We start from the raw sequence: 24,881 nt of genomic DNA on the forward strand, positions 1-24,881 counted from the left end.
ACTCATCAGATTCAAGGCATGCATAATAATAATAATAATAATGCAATAACTGGAATAACTATTTTAATTAACTTTTTTATAGGAAAGACAGAAGATCATGTGATGAAACAGGACATTTCTGGGTGGAAATTTCTGTGCCCCTCCACCTCTTTTGTCCTATGCCTTTGTAGGGTGGTATACTTGCCACATAAGCTACACCTGCTGAAATTACCTATTCTGAACAACTATCCAAGGTGCAGTTTCCTCCAGTGGCACAAAGGGTCAGCGCATCTGGCTGTTAACCAGAAGGTTGGTGGTTTGAGCCCATCCAGGGATGGCTGTGGGCAGGTTCCTAAATTGCAGGGGGCGGGTTGGACTAGATGTCCCTCAGGATCCCTTCTAACTCTGCAATTCTATGTTTTTATTAAGGTGCCCAGTCCTATTTTGCCCTCGCCACCCCTGTTGCAGCATGAGGACAAACGGTTAAATAAAACCTCCCTCCCCCCAATTCTGATCCAGGCTCTCCCTAGGTTGATCATGTGAAAAAGAGGTCAAGGCTCATGCATCTTTAAAAGCTATGTAAAAAAGGCAATTTTAACAGGTATAGTTTGCAGTGCTGGAACACTGGATTTTAAGGGTGCTTCCAGATCATCAGTATTTAGTGGGAAAGATTCAAGCACATGCCAGGAAAGTTAAGTTTGCACAGTTGAAGCAGATTAAAGGGCTCTGTTGCCCTAATGCAACAAATCCACTTGAAAAGAAAAGAAATCGACTTTTTCCAGTTAGGAGAGAGATGGGGAAATGCACTGAAAGTGTGGGGTGAGCCGATGAACACTCCACAAGCAAATCAGGAGGAATGCCTATTGTGGTATGACCTCCCCGCAAACAAATTGGAACAAATAATCAGCGAAGACCAACTATAATCCAACCTCCGCATAAGTTCTGTGCAAGCAGAGGAATGCGCAATAAGCAGGTTGTTTGGAGGAGATGCGAGTCTTAATGCAATGGGTGACTTTTATGGTGTTCCCTACAAACTATCCATAATAGCTTCTGAATTATCAAATGGGTTCTGCTGAACATAACTTTAGGAAAAATAAAAATAAATTAAGGCTGCAGTTCTATTGGGAGCAATCCCAACAGAACTCGGTAGAACTTACTTCTGAGTCAGTCCACACGCTCAGGAATGTAGTGCAAGATATCTCCTGAGTTTCAGCGGCTGCAGTTGCAGCGAAAGTGCTCTTTTTATTCGGTGAGGCAGAAAGGGGGCAAATTTGAGATTACTCGAGTGGCAAAGATCAGTACATTAGCAAGCCAATCACACTGTTATTTTTAGAGAATCTATGGGATGCCTCTCATGATACCGTTTCAAAGAACAGTGGCACCAACCTCGCTGCATTATAAATAGGATGACCCCTTTTTTGAGCAGACTGAAAGACGGCCAGCCAGATGCTTAGGTCACCTAACATCATGATGCCCCCCCCAATCTGCAGAAAGCTCATAGCACAGCACTACCAAGCTGGACTCTAATTCCAGAGGTAAGCCTGGCCAGGACGATGAACAGCCTTTGGAGGAATTTTTAGAATCAGCAGGCGTTAAGCACTCATTCCTTCCTGCTCACAAACTTTCTTCTACAATGGCCCCCTACCGACAGCCACACATTCGTGATCTCAGCAGACCTGGGTCTGCCAAGACAACATGAAGTTCCATTCTAGGGTGCTTCTAGACCGTTGCCATTTTTGGACGGGACTCAATCGCCTACAAGCAAATTCGGGTGGTGCAATTACAGCTGATTTAGTGTTCTTCTGCAACAAACCCAATCTCTCTCCTCACCCTCACCCCCAAAATTGGATTTTCTGCACTAAGAAAAGTGAGGAAGAAATGCACTGGAAAGTGTTGATTAACATTTGCTTGGTACAACACTGTCAAACCACAGTAACTTGGAGCTGGGCTTTTAAAGTGTGGCTTTCCCTGTACTGTGGAACAACATTCCTGTCGAGATACGACAGGCTCTCAAACAAACAATTGAGGACATTTTTTTTGACCCGACTTCCCAGCTGGACGCAGGGGTCTCTGCCAGGGGTGTCTACTTTGTACAGTTTTAAAATGTATCTGTTGCTATTTTCCATGCTGTTTTTATTGCATTGCGTACATCGTCTTGAGACATGTGTGTCTCCAGGCATGTGATTAATTGATCGACCTCTCTGCAAACAAATCAGGATAAATGCTCAATAAACAGGTTGTCTGGAAGCAACTTGAGGCACTGTGCTACACTTCTTGAAAGCTTAACAGTTCCTTGTACCTCACTAGGGAATTGGTAGAATCCTTGGAATAAGCCACACAAGTCATTGTTTTGATTTTAAAACAACACCCATCTTCTTTTCTTTGCCTGACCCATCTGGTACTTTTTCTGGTTTGCAATTCTGTTTAAAGGTGTAGGAACCCTGGTCCTTTTTTGTATTTGGCCAGCGCACTGTATTTTATGCTACCTCCGTTTTAGGAAAGGCTCATTTTTAAAAGGGAAAATTGGCCTGCGTGTTAAAAGGATCTACATAATAAAACAAGGAATGGGCTCCAGAATATTATTATTTTTCTCCGGGAGAGGCTGCAGAGATCCTTGGGCCTGTCAGGGAAAGGGTTTATTTACACCCTAGGCGTGTCTGAGTACTGGCTGGGCCAAAGCACTCAGCTGTGCCTGGGACTGGCGCCGTGCCTGGGCTGGACTCCAGCCAGGGGCACAGCTAAAGCCCAAAGAAGCAAAGCTTGAAGTCTCACTTAAGACGCACAATCTCGGTGCAGGGCTGCCAACCCCCGAAATAAAGAAATGAAAATGCCAGTGCCCAGGCAAAAGCTGGAGTGGAGCCTACTGGAAATGCTTTGTCCATATGAGGCAAGGATGAGGATCACCACCACCACCACCACCACCACCACCATCATCCCAGAGAGCCACCTTCCTTTATGGAGAAGGCTTCCAGGTGCCATTTGTGGTGGGCAGGACCAGAGACAAAAGTGGGTGGAGCAATGGATGAGACTTGTATCTTCAAGGACACATTCCAGCCAGGCAAAAGCCCCCCATGAGGGTACAGAGCATAGTTGTCAACTTTTCCCTTTTCTTGCGAGGAATCCTATTCAGAATAAGGGAATTTCCCTTTTAAAAAAGGGAAACGTTGACAGCTATGGTACAGAGTTAGTGCCGCAGCTGAAGGTTTGGCTCCGGGTTCCTCTTTGCTGCAGGCCCTCTTTTCCTTCTCACTCAAAACAGCGCTAGGACCATCTTGGGAGAGAGAGCTGCCCACCCAAGAATGATCCTGCCAGGCCCCTCCTAGTTGCTGCCATTGCTTGCCAATCAACCAGTCAGTACTCCCCCCCCCCCTTTCTGGCAGGGTCCTGTTTGGCCTTGAGCAAAGGCTGAAGGCTCAACAACCTTGGTTTTGCACACTGACTCACTCCTGCACTAGTTAAAGCCCAGGGTTAGCTCTCTTCAAGACCTTTCCTCCCGCAATATGAACCATAACTAGAGGTCCACCAGAATTTCTTCTTTGCCTGCCTTTTGGTTGTCTCTTGGCTCTCACACAGGAGGAGCAGCAGAGCTGCAGGAGGAGGGGAGAATATTCTCTGGCAGGGAACATCAATGGCTGTTCCTACTGGGGCATTTCTAAAGAACCTCTTTGCCTCTTGTGGGAGCGCATGGGTCCTTCACATCAGATGCTATGGTGACCAATTGCCCATCCCTAGTGAACACTGATGAGTGAGTAGTTCTGTCTTCAGGCAGAGATAAGGATGAGGCACGCCTTTGGTCCTTTACAATTAAATAACTCTACATCATCATAAACTTTTACTGCAGTAGCCTAAAACATCTAATACATTCAACAGTCACTAAATATACTGTAAAACCACATCCAGATCTACTAATATTCTTCGTTGCATAGAATAAAAGGCAGATCTCATATAAAATGTACAAATTAAATCCACAAATCCCCTTTGCAATTTACCGCCAGTTCTTTTGCCCTAATTTCCTAGCTGCCAAGGCATGGAGAGCTATTTTCTAAGTTACAAAGTCATCGGCATCGCTCAGCAGCCATTTCAACCTCTCCCAGCTTTGGTTAAATTGATTTCCTTCATGAACAGAGGTTTTATAAATTGATTTCTTCCTTCTGTATGTAGTGGACATTGCATGTGTCTTCTACATAGGGTTGCTCATACCTCATAGGGTATTTTAAACGCTAAATCAGCAAACTCCATTGGTTAGTGCTGACAGGACTGTAAACAAAACAGGATACAAAAAGGGGGCATCATCAGGCTTGAGGTTTGCCAAACACCAGTTCAGGTGGGAACAGGGTCTTCTCATGCCCAGTGACACTTCTATTCCACAAGCCAGAACTGCTCCTACTAGTAAGTGGTTCACATCGATTTCCCCCTCCTGACAAAGCATTCAGTCGTTCACACAATGCAATTTCAGATGAAAGACTGGGCATGGAGAAAGAGAAGACTTTCATTAGTTCTGGATGAGAGCTAAGTGTTCTGTTGCTTTTTCCTTCTATTTATAGATTCTATTCATAGATTTTGGGAGCTGGCCAAACCCCATACGCCTAGTGTTGATACTGAGATATATGACAACTCTGCCCCCATCTATATCACTCTTAATCACTGGATTACTTACTAATTACCCTTGATAGTCAACTGCAGTCCCTTTTCTTTCTTTCTTTCTCTCTCTCTCTCTCTCTCTCTTTTTTACATGAGTGATCTTGTGCACTACAGCTGATGACCAAGCAAGTCAGGTGGTGTTTAACCAATCCAGAAGCATTTGCCCACATTGGGCAGACAATTCCTGCATTGCAGGGGGTTGGACTAGATGACCCTCGGGATCCCTTCCAACTCTATGAAACTTCTATGTCTTATTTCTGCACACAAGTATCTTAAGGAATCTCCAAAGAGCTTTTTAAATGGTTTTTTTTTGATGGGTTGTTGGAATAGCTCAGTCAGTAGAGCACGAGACTCTTAATCTCAGGGCTGTGGGTTCGAGCCCCATTTTGGAAGCGGCACTAAACAACCCTACAGGGTCCCTTCTAATTCTACAATTCTATGGGTCTATTCTATGATGATCAGGGACACGGGTGGCGCTGTGGGTTAAACCACAGAACCTAGGACTTGCTGATCAGAAGGTTGGCGGTTCGAATCCCCGTGACGGGGTGAGCTCCTGTTGCTCGGTCCCTGCTCCTGCCAACCTAGCAGTTCGAAAGCACGTAGCAAGTTTACCTTCCCTCCGGCGGGAAGGTAAACGGCGTTTCCGTGTGCTGCTCTGGTTCGCCAGAAGCGGCTTAGTCATGCTGGCCACATGACCCAGAAGCTGTATGCCGGCTCCCTCGGCCAATACAGCGAGATGAGCGCCACAACCCCAGAGTCGGTCACAACTGGACCTAATGGTCAGGGGTCCCTTTACCCTTTACTTATTCTACGATGGCTTAAAAAAAAGGATTCAACGAATTCAAAGGGGTGATAGATCTCTTAGAGGCTATTTGGTATGATAGATAAATGAACCTCCATAGTCAGAAGCAGTTTACCTCTTGAGTACTAGATACTGGAGACAAACACCAGGCAGCTCTCACCTTAATGTCCAGCTTGCAAATGTGCCCAGAAGCATCAGCTTGGCTGCTTCAAAAAACCAAAACAAAACCCAAGCCTGGAATTCTGGATGTGACGGAACTTTGCTCCAAGCCAGCAAGGGAATTCTTGTTTTCTTTTGCACTCTCTGTTGTTCTCCAGCGAGTCTCAAGCGGGACAGGGAGCCGCCTCCAATACAAATAAGGACCATAAGGAATCCTTGCCACCTACAGGAGGGCCACTGAAATGGGCGCACGCAACAGCGACAGTTTCTGTGAAGCAAGAAATTCTCACCCTGCCACTTGAATGACCTTTCAAGTACGTAGTTTATTGAACACAGCCTGCAATCAGAGCCTCGCTTTCCAGGAAGAACCAGGCACTGCAGATGTCAGCTTCAATAACAGCCCCAGCTGAACCTCACATGATCTGATAACATTCTGTCACTACCAGAAGCTGCTGCGATGGAGCTAGGTAGCTTTTGCGAAACCCAATAAGGAAACACACCACGGAGGAGCTATCAAATACTTCTTCAGAGGATGAGATGATACGGGCAACAACGAGACCATTTCTCCTTTCAGCTGAGCCACACACACAAAGGCCTCAAGTGAAAAGCCGCATTTCTTAATGTACAGGTTGCCTTTTCTATATCTGTTCCGTCCCCCCAATTATATACTATTAAACTCCTCAGTGGCCTCTTCCTCAGACTCACAGGGACCTCCTGCTTTACATATTGTGTGTTGTCAGCAACCACTCTAGGGAATCACAATTTGAGTGGGTGAAGAAGAGGTGCAGAGCATGATCTGAAGTAGCTGAAAGTGTTAAAGGCGCCCAGACCTGTTTAGCTGGAATGCCTTACAAGCCCTCGAAGAGCCAAGCCAGGCTTGCATGCACTGAACAATTAAAGGTGTACAGTAGGCCCACCACTTTTGTGAGGGTTCGGTTCTGGGGGTCCACGCACAAAGGTGAAAATTGTGCAAAGTCAGGAACCCCCTGAATTGCCATCCTGCGAGGCGGAGGGCTTGCTTACCAGGGTCTGGGAAAACTACAGTGGTGTCTCAGGTTAAGTGCTTAATTTGTTCTGGAGGTCCGTTCTTAACCTGAAACTGTTCTTAACCTGAAGCACCACGTTAGCTAATGGGGCCTCCTGCTGCCGCCATGCCGCCGGAGCCCGATTTCTGTTCTTATCCTGAAGCAAAGTTCTTAACCTGAAGCACTATTTCTGGGTTAGCAGAGTCTGTAACCTGAAGCGTATTTAACCTGAAGCGTATGTAACCCGAGGTACCACTGTACGAAGATGGCATAGAAATACTGTTAGTAAACAAATGAAAACTTTGCCAAAAAACGGAGCAGCTTTTTCAGCATAATTGCCGACACTAGATTTATAACAATCCCGTTTTAAGAGCTTCCCAGTTCCTGTGTTTTGCTTTACTAATAAATACACATTGCTGTAGAAAAGAGCAGCGAAAATGATCAACAGTAAGGAGCGACTCCCCTTTGAGGAAAGCTTGCACTACTTGGGACTTTTTAGTTTAGAGAAAAGGAAAGTACCATGCATGGGATGAAGAAAATGGACAGGGAAAACTTCTTCTCCCTCACTTATAATGCTAGAATTTGTGTACTGTACATCCAATGAAATCTGAATGTTTGGAAGATTCAGGATGAATAAAAAAAGTACCCAGCACATAATTAAGCTATGGAACTCCCTGCCACAGTAGATGGGCCGCTGGCCTGATCCAGCAGGCTCTTCTTATACTCTTACATTTCTTATTTTGTTTTAAAGAATGGTCTCTGACTATTTCACAACCCCCAAATTAATGCATCCTTTCAATTTCCATGTAAACAGAAAGAGCTACTATGTTCTGTGTAGAACAGGATGCATCTTTGCCGGGCAATTAAGTGCAGCTTAATGAATGCACTGATTAACAGGCCCCTGGATGTCTGCAAACCAGCGAGCCAGCAGAGTCTGGTGAATAGATTGCGTTGAACAAATCCTGGCTCGGCTGCAGACAGAGGCCGTAAGAGCATGAGAACTACCGCGCTGGATCAGATCCCGGAGTAAGGATTTCTGACTCATTTTGCCACCACCGGTTTTGCACCCTGTAGAACCTGCGTGCCACTTGCAGTCACAAAAAATGTAAGCAGAGCCTGCCGGACCAGCACCTTGTTCTCACAGTGACCACCCAGATGGGAAACACTGAAGCAGAATACCTCTTGTGCTTCCGAGCATCTGGTATTCAGAAGCATTTACTGCCTCCAATCATGAAGCCAGAGCATAACAATCACGGCTAGTGGCCATTGGTAGCTTTATCCTCCATGAATTTGTCCAATCCTATTTTAAGGCCATTCAAGTTGGTGTCCCCATCACTGCGTCCTGCAGGAGGGAGTTCCATAGTTTAACTATGAGCTGTGTGAAGAAGTACTTTATTTTAATCTGTCCAGAATCTTCAAACATTCAGCAACAGTCAAAAGGCAGAGCAAAAGGCAGGGCGGGGAAAACTCTGCCAAAATAGTGGGCCAGCAACTCAGTTTGGTAGAGCATGAGATGCTAAATCTCAGGGTTGTGGGTTTGAGCCTCACGTTGGCCAAAAAGATTCCTGTATTGCAGGGGGTTGGACTAGATCAGGGGTCAGGAAACTTTTTCCGTAGGGGGCCGGTCCACTGACCCTCAGACCTTGTGGGGGGCCAGACTATACTTTTTTTTGGGGGGGGAGATGAACGAATTCCTATGCCCCACAAATAACCCAGAGATGCATTTTAAATAAAAGCACACATTCTACTCATGTAAAAACACCAGGCAGGCCCCACAAATAACCCAGAGATACATTTTAAATACAGTGGTACCTCGGGTTAAGTACTTAATTCGTTCTGGAGGTCCATTCCTAACCTGAAACTGTTCTTAACCTGAAGCACCACTTTAGCTAATGGGGCCTCCCACTGCTGTTGCATGATTTCTGTTCTCATCCTGAAGCAAAATTCTTAACCCGAGGTACTATTTCTGGGTTAGTGGAGTCTGTAACCTGAAGAGTATGTAACTCGAGGTACCACTGTATAATGGCACATTCTACACATGTAAAAACACACAGATTCCCGGACTGTCCGTGGGCCAGATTTAGAAGGCGATTGGGCCGGATCCGGCCCCCAGGCCTTAGTTTGCCTACCCATGGACTAGATGGTCCTTGTGGTCCCTTCCAACTCTACAATTCTGTGATTCTGTAACATACAACCAGCCATGTGTATCTTAAGCTAGAAGGCAGACTAATGATCTGGCATGACCGGTTACTGCCAGAATCTGATTAAGAGTCACAGCTCACTGCTTGGTGTCTTCTGCCCTCATCTAAAGTGTGCAGCAGTAAAGCCTGAAGCTGGGTAGACAACTTGGTCCTCTCTCTAGCTGCTGCCAGCATTCCTGACCATCTGCCACACTGTCAGGGACAATGTAAGTCAAACAACATGTAGAGAGTAACCCCCCTTAAGGCTGCTCCTGGGCTGAATGATGGGAAGTGGCAGTTACAAACTTGGCAGATGTGCAGATCGTTTTTTGAGGAATATGCTTTGCATTCAAAAGGTCCATGTTCCATCTCCTGTGTCTCCAGATAGACTATTAGAAACCGTTGTCTGAAAGCACAGACTGCCAATGCCCATCACTGTTGGCAATACAGAGTGAGATGGACCAATGTGCTAAATCACTCAGTATAAGACAGCTCCCTATGTTCCTTTTGGTTGGGGGGGGGGAGTTGAGTCCCGATGAACTCAAGGGATCTTACCTTGGAGTAAATGTAATTAAGATACACAAAGTCAAATAAAGGAAAGACTGCAGGTGACATAATAAAACTACTTTGCATCTTATACTTTTAAAAAAAACAAGAACAAAAAGTGTTCATTTCATTCCACAGTGGTCAATTGATTTTTTATAAATGTTTCACAGCCAGGAAACTTGCAGGCGTGTGATGATCTAATTTATTGCCCGAGGAGTTAATTTCTGCAACCGTAAACCGATTAGGGATGGTGAGGTGTCTTGGCACAATTGATTTTCTTAATAAATTCAACAGCAGCATGCACCTTGGAGAGCCAACCTTGGAACCAACCAGTAAAATACAAACATATCTCCCTCTCTTTCTCTTAAAACCCTGTTACTTTGGTTTAATGACGGGATGGTAAGCTTAAATGCTGACAGGCAAACTTTTATTCAGCATTTATTCTGATTTGTTTGCACAAAGCTCATTTAGAGGTTAGATTATGTATGGTCTTTACTGAGCATTCTCCTGATTTGCTTAGAGGAAGGTTCGTTCACAACAACCATCCATCCAGAATTGTTTACAGGTCTTCCCTCTAATCATTTGCTCATCTCACAGTTTTCGATGCGTTTCCCCATCATTGCAAAAGTCTGGGTTTTTGTTGTGCTGGAGCAAGGGAAGAGCTTTAATTCACTTGAAATGCACAAACTTAAAAATCTGGTATGAGCTTCAATCCCTGCAGCAAAATGCTGATCATCTGGAGACACCCTTAAGAAGGGGCTTCAAGAGATTTATTCACAAATTCTATTTTAGATGCCACTCTGCTTTTAACAAGCACTGGGCAGGGACCTCTGCTCCTTGAAAAACTCAAGTCCAGTATATCTGAAGGAGCGTCTCCTCCCCCATCGGTCTGCCCGGACACTGAGGTCCAGCTCCGAGGGCCTTCTGGCGGTTCCCTCACTGCGAGAGGCCAAGTTGCAGGGAACCAGGCAGAGGGCCTTCTCGGTGGTGGCGCCCGCCCTGTGGAATGCCTTCCCATCGGATGTCAAGGCGATGGACAACTACCTGACATTCAGAAAACATCTGAAGGCAGCCCTGTTCAGGGAAGTTTTAATATGTGACATTTTAGTGTATTTTTCATCTCTGTTGGAAGCCGCCCAGAGTGGCTGGGGAAACCCAGCCAGATGGGCGGGGTACAAATAATAAATTATTATTATTATTATTATTATTGGCTCAAGCCCATGTCAGGTTCTGAGGGATCAAGTAATATCCAAAGCAACACGTTGACCAAGTACAATAATGCAATGTCAATATAAACTCTATACAGAACATTGAACAGTATGAAATATATTATATGCACTCTCTGCAAAACCAAGAAATCTTATAAATCTCTGAAAGTAACAAAATATGCACTCTTGATGGATTCTCTTGAAAACATAGAACCAAATGAAAGTCTTATAAGTCTCTGAAAGTCTTTGTAGACTATGCAAGTCTCTGAAAGAAGCAATGGGTCAGATTCCTATCTGGTGAAAACAAGCCGTAAAGCTTTGTTTTATGACTTCCAACGCTGCCGAAGTAGTCCGCAAACAGACGTAGTGAACAGTGATTCCGGATATACCCACTGTTTCGTGGAATTCTTCTTCAGCACAGCAGAGGGATACAGGAATGCTTCATAAACCCATCTATATGGAATTGTATAACAACAATTGCTATGGAGTAGTGGTCATAAAGTTATCTGAAGCATGTCAGGTGGACAGTCAGTGGACAGACAGAGAGCCAGTGTGGTGTAGTGGTTAAGAGCGGTAGACTCGTAATCTGGGGAACCGGGTTTGCGTCTCCGCTCCTCCACATGCAGCTGCTGGGTGACCTTGGGCTAGTCACACTTCTTTGAAGTCTCTCAGCCTCACTCACCTCACAGAGTGTTTGTTGTGGGGGAGGAAGAAGGGAAAGGAGATTGTTAGCCGCTTTGAGACTCCTAAGGGTAGTGATAAAGCGGGATATCAAATCCAAACTCCTCAAGTGGTCTGCCGCCCTGCTGCACTGGCGAAAGGAAAGGACATACTTCCTTGAGTTCGCACATCGGCCCATCTAGACTTGTCTTCACAACCTGGTGCCCTCCAGAGGTTTTGGACTACAATTCCCATCAGCCTCAACCTGCTGCCTTATTCTCCTTTGGTTCATCTAGCTCAGTACTAACCCCATTGATTATCAATGGTTCTCAAAGGGATCATTCTTGATCCAGCTTGAAGACGCCTGGAATAGTCTACTACTGGGCTCTTTCTCTATCATATGAATTGGTCCAAAACAGGCCTATTTGGGTTTTCAAAATGGAGATGTTAAGGCCTGGGGGGGGGAATCTGTTTGCCCCCCAGTTTTTGGTTCCCTCCTACAGAAAAAAGCCTTCACATCTCTAGAAGAATATCCATATTTGCTGGGTTTCATTTATTGGAGAGAAAGGAATGTCTGGTAAAACAAAACAAAACCAAAAACCAAAACCACCAGTCTAGGAACTCCTGCTTGGGGCCAATGGCACATCAAAGAAACCAGAGTCCATCACTGTGCTTCTCAAATTACCCTTTCAGGAAAAGGAAATGCAGTTGATTCCTTGCCAATCAGGCAAATCTGCTTTGTGCCTGCAGGGTTATGGTTTCATGCTGTCCCATGAAAATCTTATTTATAGAAAGAAGGCTTTGAATGGTCACAGATGGTTTACACTCACTGAGCTTAGGGTTCATTTGTACTACAGAAAAAGACAGTCGTGCTTGGCAGAGGCTATCGTCACTGATTGGGTTGATAGGGCAAATATTCAATTTGCTTCCCGCCGCAGAAACTTTATTAAATTGGCTCTGCTTTTTCTCTCCACTCCCTGCTGCATGAAATACACACAGATGATTATATAATCACTTTGGTATGCTTAATGCCGTGCAATGCTCAAGACAGTTGCAATGTCTAATATCGCTTCATACTAGGACAACCCATGGCTTTGAGTAAGGCATTTGGATTGATCTTTTGTGTATCAGGGGTTCTCTAGACCAGCATTTATTGTGGGTGCATTCTGTAAGATGTTATTGACTCGACAATAGAGGCAGTGTGATGTAATGGTTAAGAGCGGTAGACTTGTAATCTGAGGAACCAGGTTCACGTCTCCGCTCCTCCACATGCAGCTGCTGGGTGACTTTGGGCCAGTCACACTTCTCTGAAGTCTCTCAGCCCCACTCACCTCACAGAGTGTTTGTTGTGAGGGAGGAAGGGAAAGGAGAATGTTAGCCGCTTTGAGACTCCTTTGGGTAGTGATAAAATGGGATATCAAATCCAAACTCTTCTTCTTCAGTGGACCTCACACAGAGGAGGCACATGAAGAAGGGCCTCAGAAGATGATCCCAGGGTCCGAGTAGGTTCATATGGGGAAAGGTGGTTCTTGAGGTATTGTGGTCCTGAGCTGCTTAAGGCTTTAGAGGTCAAAACCAGCACTTTGAATTGGGCCCGGAAACTAATTGGCAGCCAATGCAGCCAGCCTAGGATCGGTATAATATGCTCAAGCCATCATGCCCCAGTGTACTAGCTGAGGTTTCCAAACCATCTTCAGAGCTATCTTCAGAGGCAGCTCTACGTGTTGCAGTTATCTAACCTAGAGGTTACCAGAGCACAGACAACAGTAGTTAGGCTGTCTCTGTCCAAGTAAGGGCACAGCTGGGGCACCAGCCAAAGCTGATGGAAGACACTCAATCTGTGCCACCGAGGCCACCTGAGTTGTCTCATTAAACTCAGAGAGCGGTTTGAGGATGAAGCGCTAAGCATTTTTTTCTGAATAATTCTTCCAGAGCCTGCTTCAGTCTCCATAAACATCACCATCTGTTTCAGGGCAACGTGGTTGGGCCACGGAAAATGCAGCTTTTCATTACGCTGGCATGCAAGACAGTCAGTGCTTTTGAGCGAGTCTCCCCCTGCTTCTCTCCCTCCTAGAGCCGACTTTAAATACTGGGTCTCAGTATTTCTTAAGCATACACTTTTTCTGTATCTCACAAGGTAAACACAGAAGAAGCATTAATTTAAAGGCTGAGCGATGCTCATCTACAGCCCATTAGATCTCTGCCAATGTAGACTTATTTGCTCTCCTCATCTGTTTAAATTATGAAATTAAAGGAACAGCATTCTAAATGAACTCAAGAAAGCACCTTTCCTCAGGCAGGGTGAGTTAATCTGCTATATCTTTTTTACAACCAGGTTTTGAATGTTTAAAGAACATTATACATACACACTTCATTCCTTTTTTCATTTTTATAGTAATAACAGTTTTACAGTGCTGCAGATAATTTATAGTGGTATGCAAAATGTTCAGTAAGTAATACCAAAGAGATTTAACACTTAAAGTAGCCTTGTTTATGCAAATGTTTGGACGCTAAGCCAAGTAAATGATAATGCTCAGTATCCTTGCATTTAGGCCAGAGGACCAGAGGTTTTGAATTATTTTCCCTAGATTGCAACCAAATAAAGAATTTATAACAAACTAGTAGCAACCGGTATGCTTTTTCAAGATATACATGGATTTCAAAATAGAAAGCTGTAATTAAATCAATCCAAAATTTGGCGTATATAAAAAAACTCAGAACAAAATGCTCAGCTTGAATTTTGACGTTGCAAACAAGCAAAATATTATCAAGTTTAGTGTATGTGTGTTTCAGCAGGGGGGTTATTGACAAATCAAGCAACAGTTACGGGAAAAAAACCCAACAACCACAACAGCAACCCCTTTACATAGACCATTTAGTATTTAACAATTCCAAGATCTGCCATCACAGCCATTACACAATATGCCAAATAAGATAATTGCTAACAATTTTCTTTTCTAAAAATAATGTTTTGTTTATGACTTCAAATTCTCCTTGTTATTCAAGCACAAACATCAAAATATACGCAAGACAAAGTGGGAATTTATAACAAGCACCAAAAACGAAAATCTGTACTGTTAGCTAACACATTACAGCTGCAATCCTATGCACATTTGCCTGGGTGTAAGTCACACTGACTTCAGCCAGGATTACTTCTGAGCAGGCAAGCATTGGACTGCATTGTTAATCGGCAGCAAAGTTTCAGCAGACAAAACAGTAGAGGGCAGGGCTTCTTCACCATTGATAGCGCAGAGGAGAGAATTCCTGCAGGTATAAGATTGCATGACAATAGCTTGTGTAATAGGTAACCATGCAGAAAAGGGTTTTACAAGACCATGCATAAATAATACCTAGCATTTATGTTTGCATTTTAGAGGAAGGGCCATAGCTTTGCGTGCAGAAGGTCGCAGGTTCCATATTCAGCTTCTCCAAGGCGGCTTGGGAGAAAACCCAACAAAACAACACTACAAACTGACTTATAAGTATAAAACCAAATTTACTAGAATAGAGATAGACTTGTAACCATTCAAGCAACAAACATACTAAGGTGCCATGTGCAAAACAAAGCCTGGAGATACTGCAAACATGGAGTGGATAAATGTACAACTGTATCTTAACAATTACACATGCAATAAATCCAGTTACAGATAGGTAGCCGTGTTGGTCTGCCATGGTCAAAACAAAATAAAAAAATTCCTTCCAGTAGCACCTTAAAGACCAACTGAGTTAGTTCTAGGTATGAGCTATCTGAAGAAGTGTGCATGCACACGAAAGCTCATACCTAGAACTAACTCAGTTGGTCTTTAAGGTGCTACTGGAAGGAATTTTTTTATTTTGTTTTGAACATGCAATAAATGTTATACAGACTGGATAAATGAACCGTTCAACAAGTAGCGCAAGTCCAATCACAGAACGGCAACCCCGTGCCGCCACAATGGCCATGTCACTTGTTAAGATACAGTTGTACATTTATCCACTCCATGTTTACAGTATCTCTAGGCTTTGTTTTGCACATGGCACCTTAGTATGTTTGTTGCTTGAATGGTTACAAGTCTATCTCTATTCTAGTAAATTTGGTTTTATATTTATAAGCCAGTTTGCGGTGTTGTTGTTTTGTTGTATTATTATTACTGTCACCACATTTGATACTTTGTGTATATACCTGGGAGAAAACCCAGCCTGAAAACCCAGAGAGCTACTGGCAGCCAGTGTAGACCAGTGTTAGGAACTCAGATATATAAGCCAGTCAGGGCCCCTTAAACCTAGGTTACGGTTGCCAGAACAGAATGTCTAGCTGCCATTTCCCTCCAATGAAATTTGTAGTAGTACAGTGGTACCTCGGTTTATGAACTTAATGCGTTCTGGAAGTCCGTTCTTAAACCAAAACCTTTCTTAAACAGAGGTGCGCTTTCCATAATGAGGCCTCCCGCCGCCGGTGCCCTTCCACCATTCGACTTCCACTCTTAGTCTGAGGTAAAGTTCGCAAACTGGGACACTACTTCCGGTTTTGTGGAGTTCGAAAACCGAATCGTTCATAAACAGGCCTGTTCTTAAACTGAAGTGCCACTGTAGTAGCAGTTGTCGTTATTCGTTTTGTTTCTATACCATTTTATATTTTAAATCTCAGCGGTTTACAACACATGAAAACATCAAATACAACAATCCAGAATAAAACAAATTCAAGCTTCAAGGAAAACAGTTCAGATCCTCCTCTAAGTGACATTTTGCTTTCCCCATATTTATCTACCTACTTAATTTATAGAGCTGCCCCATAGCAGAAGTGCTCTAGGGAGCTGGTGTGGTGGTTAGAGTGTTGAACTAGGACCTGGGCGATCAGGGTTCGAATCCCCACTCAATCTTGAAGCTCACTGGGTGACCTTGGAACAGTCACAGCCTCTTAACCCACCTCACAGGGTCGTTGTCAGGATTAACTGAGGAGGAGAGTGAACCATGTATTCCTTGCAGGAAAAGGGTAGGACAGAAATGCAATAAATAAGCTCTTCTGCTGACCTGCTTAAGAAAGCTGAAGGGGCCAGCCAGATGGAGATGTCTGTCACCAACCTAGCATCCAGAGATCTCCACGTGGTCGCAATTGGACCCTTACCAGTTGCAAAATGAGCCTGGCAAATTTCTAACACTGCTGTAGACCATACTGAGCTAGATGGACAATTGGTCTGACTTGGTAAAAGACAGTTTCTTCTTATGTTTCTATATACAGTGGTGCCCCGCAAGACGAATGCCTCGCAAGACAAAAAACTCGCTAGACGAAAGAGTTTTCTGTTTTTTGAGGTGCTTCGCAAGACAAATTTCCCTATGGGCTTGCTTCGCAAGACGAAAATGTCTTGCGGGTTTGCTTCCTTTTTCTTAAAGCCGTTAATACCCGGGGAATCCGCGCTCCGCAAGACGAAAAAATCGCAAGATGAAGCAACTCGCGGAACGAATTAATTTCGTCTTGCGAGGCACCACTGTATAGTGCTTTCAAGTGCTGCAGCAACTTCTTATCAGTAATTCTTACAACAGCCCTATAAGGTGAATATCATAACTTAAACACACACACACACACACACACAGAGAGAGAGAGAGAGAGAGAGAGAGAGAGAGAGAGAGGATCTTCTTTCTCAGTAAGCGTGAACAGGGCTGTGTTGCAAATGTTCAAAACACAGAACTGGTTGAAGGTACACAGCCAAGACAACAACAAACGAAAAATGGAGCAGTGAGATGAGCTGGCCTCCTATGGAGAGAGTTAAAAGCTGACCTTTAAAAGCTCAATCATAAATGACCGAAAGTCATGTGTGTTTTTTCCCCCCTTGTAGAAAATAAGCTGCAGCAACATCTCATTTCTTTCCCTACTATATTGCTGACAAATCCAATTAACTCCCACAGGCAATAGCTTGAAACACATTATAAAGCTGTTAGACGGAGCAAAAACACCATTGATTCAAGAGAAAGTGTAGGAGTCAATGGAAAGCGTCATTAAGAATCCCAATCACCGTCTTCAAGATCAAACAACTAAAGTGCATCTTTAAGGAGGAAGATGTGCAAGCCGGGTATGTATTGTTCTGAATGGTGAACGAGCCTAGAGATTGGCGTCTTCTGATTGGCACCATAGTATGAGAAAGGCAGCTTGAGCGTCTACCCACACAAGATTTATTCATTTTGATTTTTTGCACTTAAAGGGCTTTTGTAGCAAAGCCAGGGACTTATTGAAGAAATTTATCCCCTCCCCTACAAGTGCTTTAACACTACTCAGAGTAGGCTACCACAATTAAAAGACAGCATTCGCACAAGAAAGCAACAATACAAAAGAAGCCAATATTTTAAAAAATCAACTGGACACCACTGATAAAAGCCCCCGGCCAAAGGATTTGCAATATATAACTTCATATCCGCAGGAACAGCAGAAAGCAGCGTGGGAGGCTGTGCTGTGCTGTGGAAAACTTTCCAAGATGATTTCTCCAGTGCTTTAAACTTTTCCAATGCTTTTCTTTTCTGTCTATTTCATAAATGCATTGTTGACAATGAAAAGATACCAATTGCAGATACAATATTAGGCAGGCCTGGCAGTTTCGAAGTTCTGAGCTTTGTTTACCAAAGGTCACCTCCAGACTCTCTGCATTTTGCAGAAGGGATGAATGTCCGTACTGGGATATTTAGGTTTGCACAATTAAAGTGGGTTAAAGCACACCTTAGCACACCATCAAACCCACTTTAAAGAAAGAAATGGACTTTTTTCAGTTAGGAAAGTGATGGGGAAACACATTGAGAAGTGTGAGGTGAACCAATTACTAACAGAAAGACGTGCAAACTACCCACAAGCGAATCTGGATGAATGTTCGCCGTTACATAACCTTCCCACAAACAAATCAGAATGAATGCTCAATAAGGACTTGATAAAATCTAGCCTTTGGATAAGCTTTGTGCAAGCAAATCTATCTCAATAAGCAAATCATCTGGAACCTCCCAAAATTCAACTAAAATATGCATGCTAAATTTGATAACTCTCTAGGGCAACAGTTTTCCAGTGCAAAGTGTCGATTTCCCAAGGCTAGTTTGTATAGTGTAATTTGCATAGGAAAATGGAATTTCTAATTCACCACTTTCTGGAAAACCAACCTCTTGGGTGGGAGGAGGACAGGGAAGCTTTGCACATTAGGATTAGGAAATCTACTAACAATAACATAACAACAAACACACATGCAATGAACGCATCGGTGGAACTTATTTTAACACACCTAGAAATTGTTCCATAGGGCTGGAAGTTTCATTTCTTACATAAATATCTGCAAGAGCACCACTGGTTGTTCCCTGGCCTCGCGTGGCTCACCTGACAACATGACAAAACTGAGCCTTAGTGTCACTGGCCCCCTATTGTGGATTACTCTGCCAACGGAGATTCAGCAGGCACCTTTTGTTTTAGCTTCTAAATGCCTTTTGGAAACTATTCTATTCTGCCTGGCCTATGCAGGCAATTAATCAGTGGCAAAGCACAGGTGCTACCCAATAGATACCTGTAACACTGAAGCAACTGGATTCTAGATAGCACTCCAGATTCCAATGGCCCTGCTACTTGGCCTATTACCTCCATTTGCCCAATGAACAATATAGGGCATTGAACCGGGGGCAAATCTGAAATCCCCCATAAGGAAACCTTTCCTTGAATGCTTCCGGCATAACCCCCGAGCACCAATGTTGCATCTGTTGTGATGTAAGAAGGCTGACTGGAAGGACCTTGAGCCTTGTGAACCATCCCAAGCCTTTAGGGATACAGCTGGTTTGAATGCTTCAAGTGAGTAAACACATAATCGGATTGCCACTGGTAGAGAGTGTAGCGTAGTGACTGATTCATCTCGCGTAAGATGACACGGTTTCCGCAACAGCTACTGGATCACACCTCCTGTATGTCTGTGGAACTGTGGTACTATTTGCGCACAGACGCAACTTCACCTGACCGGTTGCAGAGGCTGGGGGCCCCCTCTTTAGATGGCAAAGTGTGCAAAAGGGAATAAGCCAGCACTGCTGCATTCTGCTTATTCCGTCGATCGTACCACAGGCCCGGATCCAGCGTTCTCTGACCGCCAGTGCACAGGCTATTGCACCAGTGTACGGGCTAACATAATAGTCGTGCAATATGAAACCCAACACTCCCAGTTGTGTAACAGGAAGTATCAGAGCTACAGCAATCTGATGCGCAACCAGCCATGGGAGCCATGCTGCTTTCCCGCGCTTCCTCTTGCACAAACAACTAGTACACTACTAAGTGTACTGTATCTGGCTACAGATAGAGGCTCTCCCTTGAGACTTTGGCCTTCATTGTCCACCCTGGTTCCTTAATAGCCCAGGGACTGACATCAAATTCAGTCACTTAGCCCTCTTTCAACAGATCCCAGGATTATAGGAAGTTGAGGTGTTTCACTGATTATAGCCCAGGAAGGTGCTTAATCTGATCCTGGAAACTGGGCAGGAAGAGGCTTGCCTACAAAAAAACACAACAATAATACCTGCTAATTAATAGGCTCTGTGGCTGTTTAAGCCCCTCTTCCAACAGAAGTCTCATTACTGCAATTTTGTGCTGCAGTTTGTCACGTAATGGGTAGTGTAAGCCAGTACTGTACTTGTCCTCCCAAGATCAATTAAGCCAATTGGTCACTTGAAAACACAAAAGATATATCTTCTTGAAATATACTCAGAGTCGAGCGTGGATTTCATGCTCTTTATTCAGCTCAAAGTGGTGAGGAGGAATGGAAGTTCCCCCAGAATGTCTGCTTTATATGCATTATTTACACAATGGGCCCCACGTGATTGGCTAATTCCGGGATTCTCCTGTAGGCCAATCAGGTTGTGGATTCACTTCCACCCGGAGCTGGATTGGGTGGCTCCTGCGGACCAATCAGACTGCTGCATTCTGGATCCTATTGTTCTAGGACCAATCAGACTGCTGCATTCTGGATCCTATTGTTCTAGGACCAATCAGACTGCTGCATTCTGGATCCTATTCAACTCAGTACATAACACTTCTCCTTGCCTCCATCCCGCTTCCTCTCTCTTAGCATCAACTGAGCTTGGTGCTCTGACTGTATCTTTCTCAAAAGCGTTTCCAGCTCTACAATAAACCAGAACTGTGCACAGTACCCAAAGTGCAGTAGAACCATGCATTCGTAAAAGGGCATTAGGATACTGGCAGTTTCATTTTCAATCCCTCACCTAATGATCTCTATGATAGAATTAACCCGCTACAATGCCAAGGTCTCATTCCTGGTCAATACTGCCAGTTCAGGTCCTATGATCATATATGTAAAAATAAGGGGTGAAGGTGTTCGGAACACTTTACATGTGCTTACATGTATGGTGCATACACCATACATTTAAAGCATATTCCCTCCTCCCCAAAGAATCATGGGAACTGAAGTTTAAGGGTGTTGGGAATTGCAGGTCTGGGAGGTATAAACTACAGTTCCTTTTTATTTTTTGAGGGGTGGAGTGTGCATGATAGATCTGCACCCTAACTTAATTTGCCATTTTACTGCCCATTCCCTTAGTTTGCAAAGACCCTTTCCAAGATCCTCAGAATCCCCCCTTTTTGCTTTAATCATCTCGAAAATGTGGATACCATTTGATAATTCATAAATGCAGCAGAGGTGTTGCATGCTGGTAGAAATAAACTCCACTCCATTAATGAGCTGTTGCATTCTGTAACAGTGGCAGCTTTTGGACCAGCTATAAGGGCAGGCCCCACATAAAGTGCACTGCAGTAATCCAATACGCAACATTTGATTGTGCAATAACTTTCCCCTGGAACACCATCAAGGTCACAGGCCTGGCTCACCCAGGCAGGAAAATGAGGTGACAAGAGCGGCTTGTGCTATCTGAGAATGCCAATGAGGGGGGCAGATTTAGAGCCATTTTTGAATGGGCCTCAACGTACCCACGGAGTACCTGCTTTTGCTATATGGCCAGAAGAATAACGTCAACAGTGCAAAATCTACTTCCAAGGCTAAGCAGGTCTACTCCTGAGAGTTACCTCAATGAGATACTGCCTGTGAACTATATGTTAAACTGCTGTGAAGTCTTTGGAGAAAGAGTAGGAGGATAAGCGTGGTAAATTCGGGTAAATAATAGGGGCTGAGAGCTGCCAGCCTTTCAGCCTGCCCCTGTGACTACATATCTAACAGCAGCATGGTACACCATATTAGCAGGCAATAATGCTGTGAAAAGCATACCCTGCTAATCTGTGCCAGTCATGTCCCAGGGCATGGTGCAAAGATACAGGAGATCACCACCTTGTTGGAGCTAAGCAAGCCTTGCAGACCCTCCCAGTGTCCCTATTTTCCAGAGACAGTCTCAGATTTGCGGAAGCCGTCCAAGTTTCTGATTTGATCCTACAAAGTCCCACTTTTCCTTAGGACGTCCCTATTTTCATCGGAGAAATGTTGGACGGTTTGGCCTGGATGTCTGGTCAGTGCCAAGTTGAGTGAACACCTATGGGTTCCATGATGGAAGAAAGATAGATGTAAGGGGGAAAAGATATAAGATGTTGTTTTTAAAGGCATAACAGCTGGTCAGCCCAGTCTTTGTCAACTGGCAACCAAAACACAAGGGAAGTTTTTGAATTGCAGGGCAATTCGGCTCTGAACATTTCTTGCAGAGAAGTTCAAACAGAACATAAAAACTCCTTTCCTCATTTCCCCACCTCCCAACATACACCCCTATCTACGAATGACTGCCTTTTACTGAGATAATTTTCTTACTAAGTGGCTCACTCCGCTGTGCCTTTAGCAAGCGACTTCCCTAGCTGGGCAACAGCTGCAGCACAGCGCATGATAATCAGACTGTTTGAGGAATAATTAACACATGCTTCAAGGCTATTTCTACAACCAAAATGCCAAAGAGCGAGAGAAGGAACTGACAGAGGAGAGCAGAAGGTACAGAGAAACACCACGGGTGGCAAGCGAGGGAAGGGAAGGAAGATTATAAATAAGGAGTAAATAAAGATTGCAAAGAGAGAGACGAAAATCAGGTAGGGAGGCAAAAGGTGAAGGCACTTTCTGTTCCAAATACAGAGAAGAAACCACTGGCATGGTTAGATGTGAGGTTTATTCTATGGGCTGTTTGCATTCGGTGTTTTAAGAAATGCTACAATGGCTTTGCTCTATCTCCAGAAGAACAGCTGCTTGGAATCACGAGTGAGGAAAGGGCTGTTGCATCCAGGTTATGCCAGCGCTCGAAACTCCCATTGTTCTAGGCACATTTTGCAACAAGGAATTTCATTAGTGAAAGCAGTTTCTGAGCTCTGAGCGCAGTACTGCACCTAAGATTTCAGATTAAAACTGCACAGTGGAAGGAAAGGAGGACCTTTTTCTGCCTCTCGACTTCTAACCACCCTCTGAAGACTGGAGAAGAGACCCTCTTAAGAATATTAGGGGGGTGGGTAAGTGAAGCATGGCTTTGTTTTTGTTGTCTTCAGATGAGGACTAGACCATGTGAAAAATGAATGTAAGATTTTAGCTGCAGTTCACTCATTTTCAACTTTGTATTCTTGTTATAAAAAAGTGTGCCTAGACATTCCATTGTTGTGCCCATAATCTAAGTTTAAGGTGCCATTTAGCTCCTAGCTTCCATATCTCAGTTTCTGACACTAGGTCCTGCTTGTGGGGTTCCCAGAGGCAAGAGAACAAGATCGGGGTTTCCCAAACTTGGGTCCCGATGTGTTGTTGGACTACAACTCCCATCATCCCTAACCACAGGTCTTGCTAGCTAGGGATGATGGGAGTTGTAGTCGTACAACAGCTGAAGACCCAAGTTTGGGAAACATAGCAGGCCTCTTCTTGTGCTCCAATTCCACCCTTTTTTAAAAGCGAATTTGCACGGAGCCATGGTCGGCTTCACACAAATAACTCCCCAAGTCCCAGCTCATTGCAAACGTTATCTATTGCACTTGGCACTTTATGTTACCGAATGTCATCCTCCTTGCATACCGTTTAGTAGTATATTGTGACTAGTTATGGCGACAGCGTGTAACTGGATTCTCTGGTATCCTTGTATTTATAGTGTGGACAGGCCATTACTTGCAGAGCATCAACAACCTTGCTATTTCTGTATGGTATGTTCCCTTCTGCCACACAGACCAACAACCCGCACCCCCCCCCTCGAATGGGCCCCCACCTCCAGCTCTTAAGAATTCCCTTAAAACGGTGTACGCACAGGAACAAGGTGACGTCAAACCACCATACTAACGCAATAACGCCATCCTTCTGGAAAGGACATTGGAGCTGTTCTGCCTGGCAGAAAGCTGATGAGAGCACAATATGAACATTGACACGTTTACTGCCAGGGCCGGCCCCAGACATTTTGATACCTGAGGCAAACACAAAATGGCATGTCCAGTCTCTCCAAGCAGGGGGGGAGTAAAGATCTACATTGGGAACAAGGGTGGGAGAAGACAAGTAGCTCCCTCGACTTGCCAAGAGGACATTGTAGAGGCAGCATGTGGGCAGGACGTGGCTGCTGAGGAGGCAGAAGATCCAGCTTCCAAGGAGTGCGCTGCAGCTGCAGCTGCCACTGTGTTAGAGGCAGCGGTGGCAGCAGGTGATGCATTCTACCACCCCTGTGGATCCTGCTTCCTGGGTAGGCTGGATTTGCTTGCTGCTGTGGAAGCAACGTGGCAAGATATTTATAAACGGATGTATCTTAGTGGTGATCCAGACTTTAAGCAAGACACAGGATTCATCAACAGCAAGCACTTTCTTTTTGCACCAACACAATCTGATGCAAACATTTTTGGGGGGGAGTGAAGGTAGAGACAAAAGGTAGGTAAAGGTAAAAGACCCCCGGATGGTTAAGTCCAGTCAAAGGCGACTATGGGGTTGCGGCCCTCATCTTGCTTCCAGGCCGAGGGAGCCGGCGTTTGTCCACAGACAACTTTCCAGGTCATGTGGCCAACAGGACTAAACCGCTTCTGGCACAACGGAACACCGGGACAGAAACCAGAGCGCACAAAAATGCCATTTACCTTCCCACCACAGTGGTACCTATTTATCTACTTGACTGGCAGGCTTTCGAACTGCTAGGTAGGCAGGAGCTGGGACAGAGCAACAGGAGCTCACCTCGTTGTGCAGATTCAAACTGCCGACCTTCTGATCAGAAAGCCCAAGAGGCTCAGTGATTTAGACCACAGCGCCACCCGCAACCCTAGACAAAAGGTAGGATCATTCAACTAATGAGTCCCACTAGTGGGAAGTTCTGTGCAAGGACTTCCACTTGCTCAGTAAAGTTGTCAAGAGACCCTTATTTCCGTCACAAAGCTGCAATTCCCCAAAATCTCTGGGAAAAGGGTTTGGCTGTGAAATCACACTGGGAACTGTAACTTTGTGAGAGGAGCAGGGGTCTCTTAGCAACTCTCAGAACCCTTAAATACAGTCCCCAATATTCTTTTTTGGGGGAGAAACATCACTGTTAAAAGTGCCTTTAAACGGATGTGGCCTTAAACCCACAATGACATGAAAAGATGTTTAGGTCCACCATGCAGTTTCACTCTGCAGCTCAATCCCCGGAACAAAACAAAAACCACACGGAAGCCAGTCCACCTGCGCCTCCATCGTGGAGATTGACACAAGAGACAGGCATCTAATAACTCCAAAGTGCCATTGACACAGATCTCAGAACCCATGAGGTCAAAAAACAACAT

The 24,881-nt window shown here is 44.5% G+C and overlaps 1 protein-coding gene across 2 annotated transcripts in view; it reads right to left on the reverse strand.

Annotated features, from left to right (window-relative positions):
- GHR (growth hormone receptor) overlaps window positions 1–24,881 on the reverse strand; it is a 100,895-nt gene that overhangs the window by 54,610 nt on the left and 21,404 nt on the right. The window contains exon 1 of one of the 2 annotated variants that reach the window (XM_081881498.1): window positions 5,583–5,817. The exons of the other annotated variant lie outside the window; for it this stretch is intronic. The gene's annotated coding sequence lies outside the window, so the exon portion shown is untranslated. Of the gene's footprint in view, window positions 1–5,582; window positions 5,818–24,881 lie in introns of those variants that run through there. 2 annotated transcript variants of the gene reach the window in all.

This window comes from Podarcis erhardii (genome assembly GCF_964252035.2).
Source record: "Podarcis erhardii genome assembly, chromosome: 11".
NCBI classification, from domain to species: domain Eukaryota; kingdom Metazoa; phylum Chordata; class Lepidosauria; order Squamata; family Lacertidae; genus Podarcis; species Podarcis erhardii.